We start from the raw sequence: 8,183 nt of genomic DNA on the forward strand, positions 1-8,183 counted from the left end.
ATAAATGACAAAAGGCACATCTGCCTCATTTTCGCTGTGGTATCGTGATACTACTTAGAACCATGATATTTTCATTGGTATCGCACAGTGGGTCCCAGTTTTGGTACCGTGACAACACTAATCTGGAGGGGGTTCATCTGCAAAAACTAATGAAAAACTAAACAACAACAATATTCAATCAATTTTATTTATAAAGCCCAATATCACAAATCACAATTTGCCTCACAGGGCTTTACAGCATACATCATCCCTCTATCTATTCGGCATTTGGTACTCGGTATTCGGCCAAGCGTTTAATATTATTCGGCTTCGGCCGCAAATTTTCATTTCGGTGCATCCCTATTGATTTGCTTAAAAGCAGTTAATGTAAATACATCTAATTCACTATTAATTTTTGTGACATTGGCTACGGTTACATGATGGCTTCTCACTCGGAATTGAATAAATCTGAATAAAATTATTTGGAATTAAAGTCTTCCCAGGTAGTTTACATGAGAAATATTCATCCCGAATGAGGGTTTACACGGGAGATCAGTTTAGTTTTTGGGGTCTGTGCAAGGTTTGGGGCAGGGAAGGTTTCTGATTGGATAGGGGGCGGGGCGGATGTTACGTGTTTACGTTTACTGGAAGAAAACACTGTAGTCCTCGTTCCAGATAACAAGATGCTTGACGACGCCATTCTTAGTGCCTTTTTCGGGCTTGTTTTGCTTATATAACAAGTAGCAGCAGTACGACAACAACCTTGTTCTGCTAATGCTTCGTCTGTTGAGGAGGAGAAGGGAGGTAGAAGGTCGAAGAAGAGAGGTAGAAGACCGTGCTTTGGCGAACGGAAACCGGTGAGTGCAACGAGTCCAACTGCTCTATCTCAGCCCGTTGCTATGCACGCTATATACGTCATCGCGCCAGAAGGGCAAGGAAACGAGCATGCGCAGAAAGACCTGAATGAACTTAAAGAGGAATGAGTGTATACAAGCGCGAGACAAGATCACTTTTAATAGGAATGAACTTTAATTCTGAATGAAAAGGGAATTAAACTGTCCATGTAAACGTATTCATTCATTCATTCATTTATTTTCCATAACCACTTATCCTTTTGGGGGCTCGTGGGGGCGCTGGAGCCTACCCCAGCTGACACTGGGCGAGAGGCAGGGTTCACCCTGGACAGGTCACCAGACTATCACAGGGCTGACACATAGAGACAGACAACCATTCACACTCACATTCACACCTACGGACAATTTAGAGTCACCAATTAACCTGCATGTCTTTGGACTGTGGGAGGAAGCTGGAGCACCTGGAGGAAACCCACACTGACACGGGGAAAACATGCAAACTCCACACAGAAGGGCTCTCCCACCCTGGGGTTCGAACCAGGAACCCACGACCCCCAACAGGATAAGCGGTTATGGAAAATGAATGAATGAATGAACTGATGAAAGCAGTGAGAATCAGTAAACCCAAAATAAGAAGCAGAATTGGGTGATAATTGGTTTGACATCATGTATGTAGTTATCCACAGAGATTGATGTGGATATTTTTATGTTACTCTTGAAAATAAATAAATCCCAAAATAGAACTATTCCTCTAAGTTAGGACATTTAGTATGCTGGCTGTAAATTAAAAAAATCTGCTGTGTCATTGTGCTTGTGCAAACTGGGTGGATGTAACATACAGTAGTTAAATTCTGTTCTCTTTGTGATGTGTTTGTATGTGTGTGTGTGTATGTGTGTGTGTGTGTGTGTTGCAGCACTTTGAAATGAATGCAATTATTAAATTGATGTTCTATACAGAAACACTCACTGATACATTTAGTTTAATGTATTCTAAAGTGTATTACAACCATGCCAACTTCTTTGTCTGTTGCCATTGGTAAGGGAATTGTGTGTGATTGTGCAACTTTGTGGTAAAATAAAGCACCCAGGCTCCATTAAGTTAATAACTTCATACCCTCATTAACATAGAATGGGCTGGATAAGCTGCTTTAGAGACTCACTCTCTCTATCTCCGTTTTTTTGTGTGTGTCTTTTTTGCCCGCTCTGTCTTATTTCATTGTTACAAAAAAACGATTTCCTTCTCTCTGTTTCCCTCCGCCTGTCGCTTACCCTCGCCCTCTGTATTTCTTCCTCTCCTGCACTGTCAAACTGTGATAATTAGCAGGATCAGAAGAGACCGCAGAGAGAGAAATAAAGAGCGGGAATGAGGGAGGCCTGTCACTTTTCATCCCAGTCTCCTCTGTACTGAAGCTCCGTTTTGTTTTTTTTCTCAGAGTGCACGCGCGCATATGAATACAGGCGTGCGCGCGATAAACAAACCGACGCTTCAGTGTGACTGCATGCATCATTACGCCAACAGAAAGAGAGGAAGAGTTTTGGGAGTTTCAGCATTTCCACCTCTTTTGTATTTGATTCTGCGTCTTCCTCCCTCACTTGGCATGACTGTCTCCCTCTCGCACCCGCTCTTCTCATGCACTCTCTGTCAATCGATAGTGGTACTTATAGTGTGGCTGAGTGCCAAGCCACCACACAGCTGTACCACTGTCTCGCTGTAATTGGTGTGTGGAAACACTGTCATGCTCCATGAGCACACACTCAACAGTCTGACTGGTTCACTGGCTGACTGGCCGGCTGGTTTACTGTAATTGGTGGAAACGCTGTCAGTGTCCTTAATGGCATACGTTCAACCAGTCGACTGGCTGACTAAGTGCGGGGTTAGGGTTGGGTCGGGTGGCACTGTAGACTGTATAAATAATGGACGTAGCCTCTGTGATGGCTCCTGACCATCACCATCTAATCACTGCCTGACTCCGCCTAACTCCTGGCTAACCCAAAAAATGGGCAAAGAGGTGGAGCATGGGTGGAGCTTAGGCGGCTGAAACACAGCCACCCAGAGGCTACCAAGCTAACTAAAGCCCCTTTCACCCTGCCTGTTCAAGGCGGTATTATCATGCTGTTATGTTGCCACGTTGTGTTGTATATATATGATCGCAGAATGGGGGGACAGAGTTATGTCGCCTTTAATCCGCCAAGGGAGGTAGTAACAGCACCAAAACAGTGTCTGTATAAACAGGACAGTCTGCGGGATGGGATCATGGGCAGGTGTGATGTTTTGGCGACATATAATCTGTGCAACCCACTGAGGGAGATTTAAAAAGTGGCTTTTAGCAGTTAGCAGCTAATTCATGAGCTGGCTAATTAGCTACTCAACGAGCTAACTGTCTGCTTGAGATTAGCTGATGTAGCTGGTATGTGAGCTGAGCTTGACATTGTGTCCTGCCTGAACCAACGCTATGCTCAATTTGAACTTCCTCTGCCAGTCATTTTTAAGGATCAAAGACTTAATTTCCTGCATTCTGGGGATTTTTTTTCGCATTAATTTATGGTGTAAATGTCTTAAATGTTGTCAAAGTAAATGTTAAAACTTTACAAACTTGAAATAAGTAAACCTGAAAATAGACCAAATATTTTTTGAGTGTGGGATAAAATATTTCAGATAAACACGTCAGGACAGTATGGTTTAATACAGTAGGTCAGAAAAAGCCACTGAAGCATCTCAGCTGTCAAGGTCTTCAGCAGAGCATGTTTTTGTTTGGCTGGATGGTCAGCTGGGTACGTGATGTACTGGACGAACTGGATCACTGGTTTTGTCTCTGGTGTCTCAGTTTCAGGTTCATCAGGTGAAGAAGTTTAGGTTGGAACGCTCGCCAAGTCTTTCAGAGTTAGTCTTAATTTCTACCTGAGATAAGAACGTTTATCTCATAAGAAGAGCTAATTAAGTGACTCGTCATGTTACAAGCTGATTGGTTTGCTCCCTGATTGTTACAGCAGCAAAATTACTGTTTTTTTTTTTGTTTTTTTGTTTTTTTGTTTTTGTTTAAAGACTTAACTGACTGATTAGTTCTTCAAACTGCAAAACACAAAGGGCTGTCTTTATAATTTGGTGCACAGTATGAAGATCTGAGCTGAAGCAGAGCATAGGGCTTCTCCAGGGAGCTCCGGAGTCCTCAGTGAAATGTAGGCTAACGCCATCACTGCCAGACTGCAGCACAGTGGGGGGAACAAGCAAGTCTGACTACTGTGATTACAGTTGTTTTTTTCCCCTCTCAGCTTCATTCTACCTGCTAATAGCACAGAGTGATAATTAAATGACATTTGGCAACAAAAAACATCTAAGATGAGGCTTCCTGCTGGCTCAGTGGTCTAGAGTGCATGCCTGCAGGTAATTTAGGTGATTAGCATAACTTCAACCAGAGCGGAGGAACTAATCAGTGAAATCACCTACTGTTGTTTTTTGGTTGGAAAGACAACCTGCATACACCGAGCCCTGCACCGCACACAGCTGAATATCCTTATTTGTGCTGCTTCTTTGCTTGTTTCACTTATTAGCAACACTGATAGAGTTTACTGAGAGAATGTGCACAGAATACAACCACTGAGCAATATCAACACCCACAGTCAAGTATGTTTTCTCTAAATCGGCTCGTAGCCTTGACATATTTCTGGTGTGAAATCCAAATTGTTGAGATATGTTTTGCCAAAATGGTCCATAACCAACAGGCATCAGAAACTTTAAGACAGTCATGACCCTTTGCTCACCCTGCACCCTTTCAAAGCAAACTTCTCAGCTGCACATTATTCTGTGTACACCAAATGTATGCATAATAAAAACAGAACAAACAAGTCCCACTGCCAACACAAGATCCTGAAGGGACCATACTGAGAGTGTGCTACAGCTCTGCTGCACCAAGGAGCAGTGGTGCTTTGAGCTAAATGCTAACATCAGCTGCTAAGATGTGCACACTGACAGTGTTAACATGGTGAAGTTTAGCAGATACAATGTTCACCATCTTTGCATGCTAACGTTTGTACGAAGTGCAGCTGTAGTTTTGCTGGTATTAAAGCTGGAGTAGGCAGTTATATTTTGGCATCATTGGGCAGTGGATAGCAAGAGTGTTCCTGGTTTAAGCAGGGGGTGGGGGAGCGGTGCAGGAGCCCTTCTGTGCATGTCAGTGTGGGTTTTCTCCGGGTACTCCTGCTTTCTCCCACCGTCCAAAGACATGCAGGTTAATTAGTCTCTATGTGTCAGCCCTGTGATAGTCTGGTGACCTGTCCAGGGTGTACCCCGCCTCTCGCCCAGTGTCAGCTGGGATAGGCTTCAGCCCCCCGTGACCCCCAATAGGATAAACGGTTACAGAAAATGAATGACTTAATGAAAGGGCAAAAATCCCATAATTACCGTCTGAGAGAAAGCTTGACTTCTGCACCTCCTCTTGCCTGTTTTCAGGTTTTAGAAAATCTAGCCTGTGACAGGAGACTTTGGCCAATCACAGGTCATTTCAGCAAGAGGGCGTTCCTATTGGCTGTCCTGTAAATTAAGATGTGTGTGCATGTCCCTTTGGTTAATGTCTGATTTAATGACAAAGAGTCCTGCAGAGAAAGTTGCTATTCCAGCATTTGAAACAACTACCTACACTGCAAAGCAACCCAAAAAGGTCCAAAAGAGAGTCTGACAAAAAAAATAAATAAAGTATGTGTCAATATCAGTAGGACTGCCCCCCAATAGTCAACCAGAAGTTAGTCGACCAGAAAGGTCATTAGTTGGCAAGATTTCATTGGTCACTTAGTTGCAGAAAAACAAACAAAAACAATTGCAAAAGCTACATGCCCATTAGCCCACAGCGTCATTAACAGGCGGCTCGCTCAGTGTGTGACGTGCACTTGTAGATAAAATATAGGCCTATATTAATGAAGGTTCATTAGTACGGTTTTGTATTTCTCTGTAATGTAGCACAGTGTTAACAATGTTACTGATACTATTCTTTCTCACACCTTCAACTCAAACCACCAAAATATATCATTTAATCATTACATTCATATCATAAACATGCGGGCGACTAGTCGACTAATGGACCTAAATAACAGCTATTTGTTGACTAGGAAAATCCCTAGTTGGGGGCAGCCCTTGATCTGTCCTCTTACAACGATCAGTAAGATGGCCGTGTTTTTAATGACCACAACCAGAGGACATACTGCACTGTCAGTTCTGTTAATTCAGCCATTGACACATTGTAATATTAAAGGAACAGGACAAGAACAACTGAAATGGTTTCTGGGTTTCCTCATTCATCATTGTGTAAACAAATGGACTCATTAGCATATGAAGTGTTGTTTTTATTTTCATTGCCTGAATTGAATGTGACATTGTCGTCGTTGACCACAGACAATGATGCCATGTTAGGGTCGTGTTGTATTCATGGGAGCAGCAGTGGGACCAGATTGTTTTCATTGCTGTTGTTATTCAAAGAGAAAGACAAGAGAAAGAACAATGCATGAGAATTGAATGTCAGTCAACCAAGGCAACCGCTGTGCTCTAAAGCACTAATCCCATATTTTCTGAATATGTTAAACCTCCATTTTTGTTTGTTTTGTTTTTTTTTCTTCAGATTAAAACAGGTAAGAACTTCCTGAATCAATTAAAGCAAAGCTGGGAACAGGGGAGGTAAATGGCAGCTGAGCGAGGTTGATACCGGGTGTTCATTGGTGATTCATTTCTTGTGTGCAGTTTTACACCATCATCAAACTGCACAAACTAATTTAGATGAAAGTGATTAGATGTAATTATTGATTGTAGCATTGCAGCGATTTTTCAGCGCAGCTCTGACCAGCTGACAAAATATTCTCATCTCAAATAATTCACAGAGAGCAAAACATTAGTTTGAGTTTAAGTGGGCATCTTCAGCGCAAATTTAATTCAATGAATATGACACCTTCATCACGGCACAATTTATCTGCAGCTGTAATGGATTCTCTCATTTTAGGCGAATACATTTTCATAATAGAGTAATGCATCCAACACAAACGAGATCAGCACACAGGCGGACAACAATTAGGATTCCTCACAAACAGTGTGAAGGATGTGGGAGTAAATTCATTATGGATCTAAATTACATCATGATCCTCTGAAATCTTGGTCGTACATCAACCTGCGAGCTGATTCAGTTTCTACAAACCTTGAGGGGGTATCTGCGGTGGTGTCAGCACTTTCTGCTGCGATTGTTTTGGCAAAATGCAACCCCACCTTCCTCCTTGGTGGAGGACAGACTGCGTCACCCGGTGACTGACCTATAACTGCCTCCCCCATGGCATCTGTCCTTGCTTCTCTGAAAGGTCTCCTCCCGCGATGCTTCATCTGAATTTTTGGATCTCAGGCTATGCAGAACACACACTGTAGGTTTTCCCTGTCCTTATCGAACACCAGCTGTTTGACATTCAGCTAATTTCTCCCTGAGCTCCTTTCAGAACTTCCAGGTGTTATCAGGATCTCTGCTCAGGGAGCATTTGGGACGTGATTATTGTGGGAGAGAATGATGATTCAGTTATCTTTTTTTAGTTTAATGACATTTCTTTGCCACTTGCCAAATGTAGCCTCATGCTTTTATGGGATTCTTGATCATTTTGGGCGCTGATGTTGAAGCATTCAGTGTGATATATCCAGTCATTTCCAGATATCTTGATACTGTATGCTACCTCATAACTCTGGTAAAAAAACAAACCTAAAGAACAGAAAACCAATGCCCAATTTAAATCCTAATATAATTATCACTTTGATTTATTTTCTGTTAAATGTAAAAGTACAAATTCCCATTGTGTGATAGGAATTCATTTCAGTGCCTGACGGATTCGGCTATCTACAATAAGTGCAGTTTTTACATTGTTGTGTGGCTGTAGGGATGAAAATATCTGCCTGCAGTTGGTCGGTCGGTCTGTTGTTTCACCCCTTTAGTCCACACTGAAAATTCTTAACATCTGCTGGACAGATTGCCGTGAAATTTGGTACACACATACATTCAAGGTCCCCAGATGATGCTCTGTCTATGACTGATTCATGTGTGACTTTGGTGATCTCCTGACTGTTATTCTTGGTGACATGAGGTTGATGTTTGCAGTTTTATGCAAAATGTCTCAACATCTGTTTGACTGATTGTCATTGAATTGGTTACACACATTCATGTCCCCCTCAGGATGAACTGTGATAACTTAAGTGATAGTTTAACTTTAGATGTAGAGCTATCATCAGGTCAAAAACACCTGCAGATGTTAGCATGCTAAAGCGGGGCTTATACTTCTTTGTTGAATTGACGCAGTACCTACAGCACAAGGTCTGCGTAGGTGCTAACCCTATGCCGT

Source organism: Epinephelus moara, chromosome 12 (assembly GCF_006386435.1).
Source record: "Epinephelus moara isolate mb chromosome 12, YSFRI_EMoa_1.0, whole genome shotgun sequence".
NCBI classification, from domain to species: domain Eukaryota; kingdom Metazoa; phylum Chordata; class Actinopteri; order Perciformes; family Serranidae; genus Epinephelus; species Epinephelus moara.